This window comes from Schistocerca nitens, chromosome 2 (assembly GCF_023898315.1).
Source record: "Schistocerca nitens isolate TAMUIC-IGC-003100 chromosome 2, iqSchNite1.1, whole genome shotgun sequence".
Taxonomy (NCBI): domain Eukaryota; kingdom Metazoa; phylum Arthropoda; class Insecta; order Orthoptera; family Acrididae; genus Schistocerca; species Schistocerca nitens.
Genome location: NC_064615.1, coordinates 448,006,799 through 448,019,262, shown reverse-complemented (window position 1 = coordinate 448,019,262; position 12,464 = coordinate 448,006,799). Strand labels below are relative to the sequence as shown.

At 42.9% G+C, this 12,464-nt stretch overlaps 1 protein-coding gene across 1 annotated transcript in view; it reads right to left on the bottom strand.

The window, feature by feature from the left end:
* Positions 1-12,464, bottom strand: part of LOC126235078 (esterase E4-like) — a 317,082-nt gene that overhangs the window by 159,114 nt on the left and 145,504 nt on the right. The window lies entirely within an intron of this gene.

Below are 12,464 nucleotides of genomic sequence, written 5' to 3'. Positions count from 1 at the left end.
CTGCAGCAAAACTTGTAGCACTTAAAATGCAGTGTTATAGTTAAAATGGGGCATATACGTAAAGCACGAAATGAAGATGTTCTTACTTATTTGTTGTATAGCACTAAGAGACTAGTAATTTTAAATGCTTTCAGGGATTCCTGTTGACTTTGTACTAATGTAATGCATTCATTCTTATATCAGCTTCTGACTAAAACTGTGGATATCAGTATTTTAAACAATCGCTTTTTCCAACATGGTCGACATATAATTTAGATGCATTCCTGCCACTTAGTTTACCTGCTCTTTTCTCTGACCACATGGTGCACCCATTTACTTCAACAAAATTGTGTTTAATCTTCTTACAAATAGCTTACGAGTTTTCTTAAGCAAGTTACTATTTAATTCGTTGACATTTCTATCCTAGCTATTCCGCTTTCGATTAGTCGTGCTACTTGTAGAGGTTATTTCTAGACGACCTATGATACTGGCTACTTTCAATAACTTTTTTTTGTTTTTCCTTTTCTGTCAGTATTCCACTAGTTGCGAACAGTCTTTTAGTCTATGATTTTTCTGTACCGTTGATGGCTGCTCCGTCCTTAAATATACTTTAATAATGTATTACTCTGTTTTCCTGAAACACCATCGGAGTTTTTGAGTACAACAGTGACCATAACAGAAAAGAATTTCATAACTTTTGAATATCGCAGTTTCTCGTACATTTTTCGTGTACCCATACTGTTAACAGTTTCAACGTATTGGTCATGAATACTGAGTTACTATCCGCAGCTAGGTAACGCATTTTAATATAATTTGGGTCCTATGACTTCTATGACTTGTCTAAACTTTCTGTAGCCCAACTGATAATTTCCGTGGCTCGAAAACTTTCCTAAGAACACCTTTCTCTTCTGTGTATTTGAAGAAATTGTTTTCAAAAAGTGGTTGAAGTACGTCACTGAACTCTTGGAAGCCTTCCCCTTTATCTGTAGTTGCCCACAATTTATTTTGCTTTTTGTTTACGCTGTTGATAAAATACTTTAAATGCAAACAGTCTGACCAACTCAGGCTTTTTACTGATTATTTCTAGTATTGTCATCACCATATCGTGATTTCCCACATTCTCAGGGTTGTTGTAGACATCCACAGCGCTTGAATTAAATGATATGGAAGTCGTAGAATAAAAATCACGTTCCGGAACCTGTTTCCTGATATCTGAAAATATGTTTTCTAAAAAATGTGTGTGTACTGGTAGATTCCCTCTTGAAATAGCAGCATTGCGGGTTATTTGGCGCCAGTGATGTACTGTGTGGACATTTCAGCTATTGGTACTAATGGAGCAATGGAGAATTCTTGTATTTTTATGATAGAAAACTTTGAAACACTTAGCTGTAGAGAGGGAGAGACACTTGGTGGCACAAGATTGCACAACTTCTAGTAAGATTTGCTGTCAGTGTTATTTCCGTCAAAGCAATGTTCCACATCCACGAGGATCTCCTCAGCATGGATCTATGGAACGAAAAACTAATCTAATCTAATCTAATCTAGTATGATGTGCCACACCGAATGACCGGCGAGTTCGATAGAACCCTTTCACAGTAGTAATAAATGAAGATTTAGGGCAGTTATTCGTGCGTTGCTATTTTTCTGTGAAGCGGCAGTGTGTTTTCATTCTACCCCAAGTTTCGGAGTGGATCACCCACCACATTTGCGGAAAACGAAGATGGGAAGCCGTAACCCGATATTTGCTGTTGTGTATTCGGTTCAGTGAATATATTTCACTATTCCGATCAAATATCGATATCCCTAGAGTCAGTCAGTTTGTAATAATTTGTGTCTGTACATCAGTTCCTGTTTCATAAGCATAATGAAATAAGACTATCTGTACCTTCGTATCACATTTAATAAAGTAAGAATACAATGTTGTTATGGATTAGATTGAACTTGCTCAGGGCAGTTCCATGTCAGTTAATGCTGGCGAACAGTTTTACTGCAGCCATCTAGATCGCATGCGTCGTAGAAAAAAGTGCCAAGTCCGAAATAGTGAAATGTAATTGCGTTCCGACATTTTGGAGACTTGGTATTGTTGGAAAACTTCCGAATTAATAAAGACGCGTTCCTAGTTCTGCACGCACAATTGACGAATGGTTTGTCACTCACAGTGATTCGTATGAAAGAGCCTTTGCTGCTAAAAAGGAGAGTGGATAAAGTAGTTTATTAATTATCCGGATATGAAGAAAGCAGGCTTGTTTCCAATCAGTCAAATTTTGTTAATTTAGGAAATATACATTAGCGTGAAAAACTTAAGGGCGTAAGTAACTTTTGTGTGTTGTGTTACTGCCAAGTAATACACACGGAAGAGCCAGAGAAACTGCCTATTATCGTGTAGGGCCCCCGCGAGCACGCAGAAGTGCCGTAACACGACGTGACATGGACTCGGCTAATGTCTGCAGTAGTGGTGGACGGAATTGACACCGTAAATCCGGCCAGGGCTGACCATAAATCCCTAAGAGTGCGAGGAGGTGGAGATCTCTTCTAAACAGCACGTTGCGAGGCATCCCAGATATGCTCAATAATGTTCGAGTCTGGAGAGTTTGGTGCCCAGTGGAAGTGCTTAAACTCAGAAGAGTGTTCCTCGAGCCACTCTGTAGCAATTATGGGCCTGTGGGGTGTCGCATTGTCCTGCTGGAATTGCCCAAGTCTGTCGGAATGCACAATTGACATGAATGGATGCAGATGATCAGACAGAATGCTTACGTACGTGTCACCTGTCAGAGTCGTATCTGGACGTATCAGGGGTCTCGTATCACTCCAGCTGCACACGCTCCACACCATTACAGAGCCTCCACCATCTTGAACAGTCCTCTGCTGGCATGCAGGGTCAATGGATTCGTGAGGTTGTTTCCATTCTCGTACACGTAAATCCGCTCGATACAATTTGAAACGAGACTCGTTCGACCAGGAAAGATGTTTCCAATCATCAACAGTCTAATATCGGTGTTGACGGGCCCAGGCGAGGCGTACAATTTTATATGGTGCAGTCACCAAGGGTACACTAGTGGGCCTTCGGCTCCGAAAGCCCATATCGATGATGTTTCGTTGAATGGTTCGCTTGTTGATAGTCCAGCATTGAAAACTGCAGCAATTTGAGGAGAGGTTGCACTTCTGTCACGCTGAACGATTCTCTTCAGTCGTCGTTGGTCCCGTTCTTGCAGGATCATTTCCCGGCCGCAGCGAGGTCAGAGATTTGATTTTTTACCGGATTCCTGACATTGACGGTACACTCGTAAAATGAACGTAAGGGAAAATCCCCACTTCATCGCTGCCTCGGAGATGCTGTGTCCCATCTTTCGTGCGCCGACCACAACATCAAGTTTAAACTCACTTAAATCTTGATAACCGGCAGCACTAACTGATCTAACAACTGCGCCAGACATTTGTCTTATATAGGCGTTGCCGACCGCAGCGCCTCATTCTGCCTGTTTATATATCTCTGTATTTGAATACGCATGCCTATACCAGTTTCTTTGGCGCTTCAGTGTAGCTTGATAACCTGAGACCATACTGTGCTGTGGGCGCACGACATCATTTGCTCCCTAGCATTGACTGTACCTACCTTGCGCTTGTCTCTGGTCCGTTCCTGTGACACAGAGGACGCCTACCCGCAACAAGGCGCTTAAGCAGCACCAGACATGGATATAAGGGCGTGTTTGGATAACTATGGGGAAGTGGCAAGCAGGCAGTGGCATGGGAAATTCCGAGGTCCAGGTTTACCGAGGACATGTGACCGCTCTCTAGTAGTCTAGTGGAATGTAGCGGACGGCCTGTGGAGTTTTATTGGCGCTCTCACGCTGGTGCGAGTTTAAGTGTGAGCTACACGACAACTGGAGGACGCGAGTCTGCTCGGAATTGGATTGGATTGTTTGGGGGAAGTGACCAAACAGCGAGGTTATCGGTCTCATGGAATTAGGGAAGGACGGGGAAGGAAGTCGGCCGTGCCCTTTCAAAGGAACCATCCTGGCATTTGCCTGGAACGATTTAGGGGGATCACGGAAAACCTAAATCAGGATAGCCGGGCGCGGGATTGAACCGTCGTTCTCCCGAATGCGACTCCAGTGTGCTAACCACTGCGCCACCTTTTTTTTCATCAAATATTTATTAACAAATTAAACATAACTAAAAAACACCAACACATGAGATCTGAAAACACAGTATCAGTCATTTAAACTTAAGACACTCAAATATGATGCACTCTTCAGAATTTGGTTTTTCATTACACAAGCACATTTGTTTTAAAGGTCACTGTAGATCTTCGTCATCATACAGATCCTCAAAATCATTAAATAAATCTGCATGCACAGCCTTTTCATTTGCTGCCAAATACATCAATAATCCTGATGAACCACCAGCCTCCTCCAAATCCATATACGGCCCTGCACCTTCAGGGAACATTTCATCAGCAACAACGGTGGGTTTCATTCTTCGATGGTCACAGCTTGACAAATACCTACACAAACTGTACTAGCGCCACCTCGCTCGGTGTCTGCTCGGGAACCGTTGCGTGCCCATATTGTGGACTATTCTGTGATGCCTTTTGTAAGAGGCAGTTATTTTGTACTTAACTGATGTGTCAGCCACTGCATCCTGGTTCCTGTCGGGCATAGCCAGTATTTGTGGTCGTTCCTTTCGATTCGCTGTTGTGAGCCGTATTCGCTTGTTTCTGTTTCGCTACTACGCTACGTTTACCCGATTTGCGGGTCAAGTTTTCGCGATTTGTGCCTACTCGCCACGTTACTGAGTAGCGTATCTGGTTTTCCATCAAATCATTTTTTAAGTTACCTGCGTGGCGTATTACTTGTTCAGTGACCTGTTAGGTGTTTTCAATATGTTTTTGAAACTTGTAATGCGGAATATGCAGGTTAATGTTAAGTATATGTGATCTGATTAGACCTCTGTGCTATGCATCTATCAAATTTTTTTATCTTTGTGTTCTTCTCAAAAAATAATGTTTTTAATATCATTCAGTCATTTCTGAAAGTTATGTACTACCCAACCACAGTTATGTTGTTGGAAATTGATGTAATTAATTTTGAGGGTAGTACTCAGATTGACTTGCATCGATTTCTGTGTTTTAATAAATTGGTTTGCGTTTTTAATAAACAGACAGTAAGCTACCTGTCTGGAATATTATCTATTCAAGGTTCTCCATCCTTCTTTAATTCATTAGGGCATTGTATTTTATTAAAATACTTTTTAAGGCGCTTACTGCTAAATTTAACTTATAACTTACCTATTTGGTACGTCATCTGTTCATTGCTCGCCAGATGTCTGTAATTCAGTGGTGATTTTGGTATTTTATTAGAATATTGTTGAACGCTGTTAGTGCTTACCAAATTGGTTTAATTCATTAGCGTTCTGTATTGAATTAGGGTACTGTTTAACGTTTTAAAACTTGTTTTGTGCGCTGCTGTTTTGTATTTCATTAGAATAGTGTTTAACTCAGTTTATACATATATGTTACAGGACAGATTAGCCATTATTTGATGCCTTGTTTACGAGGGTTAAACGCAAAAAGGAGGCTCATTGTATGATCCGATCGGTCTTCTGGCATTCACCAAATCATTTTGTAAATTCCTCATAGATCTAAGAAAATATATTAATTTGAATAAAAAAAAAGACAGCTGGCCAGCTGACTCCAGTAAGTCCTCATCACTTACTATTTGCTTGTTTAGGAACTAGCCACCTATGCAATAATTATCTTGTAATTTATTTATTTGCCGTGTCACCCCCTGTGGAATAATTATCTTGTAATTTGTTTATTTGCCTTTTCGGCCCACCGGGCGTAGTTGATTTCACGTGTATATATAGTAGCCTGTTTGCTTTCCACAAGTGGCCCAGCGGGACCATACGACCGCCGTGTCATCCTCTACTGAGGATGCGGATAAAAGGCTGGCTGGCTGGTTTGTGGGAGGAGACCAGACACCGAGGTCATTGGTCTCATTGGATTAGGGAAGGACGGGGAAGGAAGTCGGCCGTGCACTTTGAAAAGAACCATCCCGGCATTTGCCTGGAGCGATTTAGGGAAATCACGGAAAACCTAAATCAGGATGACCGGACGCGGGGTTGAACCGTCATTGCGGATAAGAGGGTCGTGTAGTCAGCACACCACTCTCCCGGTCGTTATGCTGGTTTTCTTGACCGGAGCCGCTACTGTTCAGTCAAGTAGCTCCTCAATTGGCATCACGAGGCTGAGTGCAACCCCAAAAATGGCAACAGCGCACGGCGGCCCGGATGGTCGCCCATCCACGTGCCGGCCACTCCCGACAGCGCTTAACTTCGGTGATCTGACAGCAACCGGTGTATCCACTGTGGCAAGGCCTTTGCCTCTGGAACCAAGCATTTGCAAAAAAACTTAACAAATATGACGAACACAATATCTGACTGTACCTTACATGTAATTTAGAGATTGGCAGAACATATGCTTGACTTTCTTTTTAGAACACGCCTCCCATTATTAGAAAGATACGAAGTCTGATACTGATCAACGGTGAGAAACAGGAGACATATAAAGTGAGTAGTACTTTCAGAAAAAACTCAGTGGACAACCAAATGGAACTCAATACATTCACTGTGAGTGTTTGTCTATCCGCCGAACCAGTGTGTGCATATCACACATTGAAGTATGAACAGCAGGGCACGGATGATCTGCTCGTTGGGGCGTTGGCTGCTGTGCAGATGGTGTACATGGCGTACTTGCAATCTTCTGACTACGCAGTGGACGCAATATCCCGTCTACGAACTCCTAAGGCTGAAATTAACTCGGGACAAGACAGAACAAGCGTCAAGATTTCTGTTTTCCCACTAGAAATTCGACTCAAGTATTCTCCCCTAAAGAAGCACTTCACTGTGTGTCGCTAGAGCAAAGAGAATAACAACTCTTTCCACAGAGAAACTAATTCGCACGCTCCTTGTGCCACAAGCAACATTTCTCAAAATCTAACCGTCAGGTTCTCTGCTGTGTGTCTCACCAGCGAAGTCTCTAGGGAGATCCTTGGGAGGACGTGTCTTTGATCTATAACCGAAGGGCGCAGGGAAGTGCCTCTCCATGCCTTACCCTGTTCTCTCCTAGACATGGGCGTCTATGTTTGCGCTCGGGTGACGAATTTCAGTGGCCATTACAAAACCGTTACCAATCACTACATGGGTTATGACTCTACCAGCCAATCACCTGGAGCTTATACTCCTTTCAGAAGATTTTTTGAGACTTTCCATCTACCATTCTACATCCCTATCACTCCGCCAATCAAATACTTGTCTCTCCTTTTCGGCAGGAAGCGTGCCTTGGCGCTCCCTCTGAGAAAATTCCTTGGAGGTCAGGACGCGACCATCATTTGTGACCCTACTCATTCCTTTGCACTAAAATGATGTCTTTTTGCCTTGTTCCGTCCTCAGTGCTCTTTCTCCAGGTATGCTCATCTGAATTTTTTTTCAATTCCACCAGAGTGCAACCTCCCGCTCACATTGTACTGAAGGGCGTGCTTTTGGAGACCTGGCAGAGAACGAAATCACTTTGAGTCACTGAGCGAGGCGTCTGTCATCATCGTAACAAGGTCGGGCAAACCTGTCCGATCACCCGCGCGCCAGCCGGTCGCTCACAGCTGTGACTCTTGCAATTTTGGAACGTGCGGACACCCTCATCCGAGGGGATCGGCGGGTCACAATAAGACACCTCGCTGCTCAACTGGACGTCTCTCTTGGAAGTGCTGACACACTCGTCCACCGCTTGAGGTACTCAGTGTTTGCCAGCTGGATTCCTCGTCGCCGAAAACAGCCGTAAACAGAAACGATGGGCCATCTGTATGGAACTGCTTGCGCGTTACGCGGCTGATCGTGAGAATTTTTTGTCGAACATCCTCACAATCGACGAAACGTGGTTCGCTACCTCGAACTGGAAACAAATGGCAATCCATACAGTGGTGCCACACCACCTCTCGTGCGAAGAAAAAAGTTCAAAACCGCACCCTCAGCCAGTAAAGTCACAGTGACGGTCTTCTGGGACTTTGGAGGAGGTATTCTATTTCATGTCCTCCCTCATGGTGCAACGATCAGGTGTGCTACCCTCAGGAAATTGAAGAAACGACTTTCGTTCGTCGCCACCATAATGCAAATGAACTTCTCCTTTTCCACGACAGCGCTAGCCCTGACACAAGTCTGCTCATCCGAGAGGAGCTCACAAAACTTCACTGGAGTGTTCTTCCTCATCCACCCTATAGTCCGGATCTCGCACCTTCCATTAGTTTGACCCAATAAAGGATACACCCCGCGGGAAGGAGTGCGCACATGATGGCGAGGTTATTGTTGCAGATACAAGGGTTGGGAAGTTTGGCCCTCTAGAAAATTGGAGAGTATTCACAACATTTCAGAATGTTCCGGAATGTTCCACAATGATCCGGTAAGTTCTGGAATGTTGCGAATAGTCTGGAACATTCGGGAAGATTCCAGAATGTTCTGGAACATACCAGATGATTATGGAACATTCCAGAACACTCTCGAATGTTATGGAATGTTCTGGTACATTGTGGAGTATACGAAGTCTTTTTGGTATGTTCTGGAGTTCGCCACTGGAGGGGCTACCCATCGCTAGGAATATATAAAGAAAGAACCCGTCGTAGGTTCGAACGTCAGTTTCTTATCAGTGACGAAGGGAGCAACCGAAAAATTAGTGCAGGGAGTGAATAAAAACAAACAGTGAAGTGTGAGAAGTCAAAATAAAATATAAATCTAAAATTAAGTGTAAAAAGTACGTTAAGTGTACTTAGTGTATTTGTTATTGAAAAGATGATTTGATTTGTATTTTAGACAACGCCCAAATGTAAAATAGAAGGGGATGTTGCCAGTTCTGAAGCCTAACGGCGAAAAATAACAGAACAGCGAAAAAACGAGGCAGACAAAGAGCGTTAAGAACGTTTAAGTTCCCAACGAATGAGAATGAGCACCGTGAGAAGCAAAGAAACCGAAGAACAACGAGATAAACGTATTGAAATTCAAGGATTGCAACACACTCTTATAATAAGAGTGCAAATTGAAGTCAGCCATGAAAATGTCACCCTACGAGAAGCGTGGTCGAGGACAAGTAAAGAGTATACCCTGCCAAATGAAACATTCCAATACGACCCGACGAAAGAATATAACAAACACAAACACGTCGTAATCGGAAAAATGGATATCGTCTGACAATTTTGCAACATGAAAAAATGTAGTAGAAATACCACCAGAATTCTGTTGCATGAATGGAAAATTCTGATTAGCCGCATTGGAAGCACCTCCGCAGGAATTTTAACATTACATAACCTGGAAAACTATAGAATCAAAACACTTTCTTCAAAATATAAAAGCGTACAGCGCCTGCTTCCAAATGACTTCTCATTTTTCGGTTTCACTTCGATCAAGATTAACAGAGATGAAATCGATTATGTTTTTTCCATCCAAGGACAAATCTATCACAACATGGCACCATTACTACCACTACCTATCCAAGGCCATTAATTTCTGTAGGTGTATTTCACTGGAAATGAAGAAACAATAATTTATCAACGATGCACAAATATCAGTGGACTGGGACAAGAAACAGTCCAAGATGTACAGAGGATCTTACACAGATACAATCAACTGATTCCCACATACTCAAAAGAGCTCTGAACCGAATGATTTCTTGTGACTACAATGTCATAATTCGCGCCGACAAAAGACTACCTGGAGAACACGAATTTCGATGTAAAGTACCTCAGATAGACGAAGTCACCATCGTAATGAAAACACAAGCCGTAACGTAGTTGTACAACGAAGAACAGAAGGACTACAAAGCATTACAGAGACATACCGTTCATAAGGTGCCCTCCTATATCCATTAAATTGCTGTACTGAGAGTACGGACATCATTTTAATGTGAAACAAATTCAACCTGAAACAGGCGTAAAAACAAACAGAAAAAGTCACTTCCAAGGTGTTCTTTGCTTACCGCTTAATGACCAGAGACAATGAAACACACAATCACATTCTCAACACTCGCCGTTCATTCCAACAATTCCTGGTAGATGCGTATGCAAAAATTGAAGTGCAGCGGATCCTTTACATAAGACTGAATCAGAAGAAACTACGCCCGGAGGCATACATCCACCTTCGAGACGCAGTCATAAATGAGGGAAACATTGACGACATTGGAACAATGTTAATCTTACCATCGTAATACATAGGAAGTCTGACATACATGCACGAATACAGTCAAGATGCCATGACCTCGACATAGGAAAATGTGGACACGCCTGGCCTCTTCATAACGTTCACGTGCAACTCGTTGTGGCCTAGATATCAAAAGACAACTTCGATACGGACAAGCCCCCATGCGATAAAATAGCCCGAGCTTGAGATTTTAAGTCATCACAAAATACCACATCTCTGGAACCGTTAGTTGCAGGATGTACACAATCGAATGGCAAAACTTAGGACTACCTCACTCATACAATCTCATATGGCTACATGATAGAATTCATCCCACAGACATCGACAAAATCATCCAAGCTGAATCTCTCAATCCACAAGAATATCCAGTTCCACAACTGTATAACGTAGTAGTTAAAAACATCATTCACGGGTGATTAGCCCCAAGCGCCATCTATGAATAATGGAAAATGTACAAAAAAATATCCAAAACCATTCTTGGACGACACAAGAACCGGAGTTGATGGCTATCCCAATAAAGAGACGATCACACAAAAACGGTGGCTTCACAGCAAAAATACGATTATGAGGCAGCTACGAACTGGAAACAGGTAATCAATGGGTAGTACCACGTAACACACAACTTTCCAAAATGTTGAAAGCACACATAAACGTAGAAAACTGCAATTCAGTGAAATCCACCAGATATGCATAAGTATGTGAACGAAGGTAGTGAGATGGCAGTATTTCAAATAGCCAAGGACAGCGAACAACAAAACACACGACGAGATCCTCATGTACAAAATGGGAAGATGCATCAACAGCAACGAAACAGAGCGGCAGATTTTCGGTTTCCCACACACGAACGCGAACCGACTGTGCAACATATAGCAGTACATTTAGAGAATGGGCAAAGAGATTGCTTCACATAAGACACCGGCAAGAAACCTGCAAGCGAACCACCTCAGAATACAACAGCTTTTTACCAAATGTGCCAAACGGATCCATTCGCGGAAACAGTAGGCCTACTATATGTCGGCGTCCCTGTCTATTATACGTGGAACACAGTAAGAAAAATCTTTCAACGACGAAAACAGAATTCCAGTAGAAGATCATCCAGAAATCATGACAACTGGTGCACTACGTCGAGTACACACCGTACATCCGAACAACGTTGAATGTTTCTATCCCCAGATGTTGCTACACGGAATACGACGACCAACAAGTTTCACGATCTCAAGGCTGGTGACTGTTACAGAGAAGCACGCCAACGCTTAGGGCTACTGGAAAACGACGACCACTGGGAATTAACAGTACAAGAAGCCTCACTCACAGCCTCAGATGAACAGATGAGAGACTTATTCACCATAATTCCAACAGCATGTAATCCATCGAATCCAAAACAGCTATGGGACTTCTTCAAAGAGAGTTTGAGTGAGTTTGAGTGATATAGTGTACGAAATCCGACAAGCTTATCCTGTACTAATCATCGAATTCAACGATGGCATCTCCAATGAATCACTCATTCGCCTAGAAGATAAATATCTAGCAAGAAACAACCAGACCTTAGTACAGCGTGGGATGCAAGCACCACGAAAAGATGCCATCAGTGTGCTAAACTTCGAAATTACAAAGGAAAGAAGCTACAACTTCAACGAAGTACTTCAGTACGTTGCTAAAAAAAAACGGCTCTCTGCAACACTCAAAAGGAAATTTATAACGTTATCATAGACCAGATGGACAACACTGGCGGAATTATTTATTTGGATCCATCAACGCTAACCACTCAGCTGCCGCCGCTTCATGGTAAAAAAGGCCACGCACAGCCATATATATTTGACGACCGAAATTATCTTACTATTTTCTCAATAACGCTTGAGGAGTACGCGCTACTGCTAACACGTTTTGTTGTCCTCATGGAGTACTACGAGTGTACGAAGTTTACAGTAAATCCGCTTTCCAAACGTCGTGGCCTCCCCTTGCCAGTCTAGTTGCAGCGTCTAAGCTAGCATCAAAGCGTGCAAACTTTTGTTTTGTGTGGTCAGTTCTCGAACGTATATTGTTCGTAATGGCGGCTAATGAACCGACACCTGGACCTTCTAATGTGAAAAGGAGCAGGAAAAGTGTTACACTGACAGAGGAACAGTTACTTAGTGTACTAGACGATAGTGATTTTCTGTGTAGTGAGGACGAGGCATACCACGGAGATTATCATTTAGAGGCTGCAGAAGAATTGCAGAGTGATGATAGCGTGGAAGCACAGCTTTCGA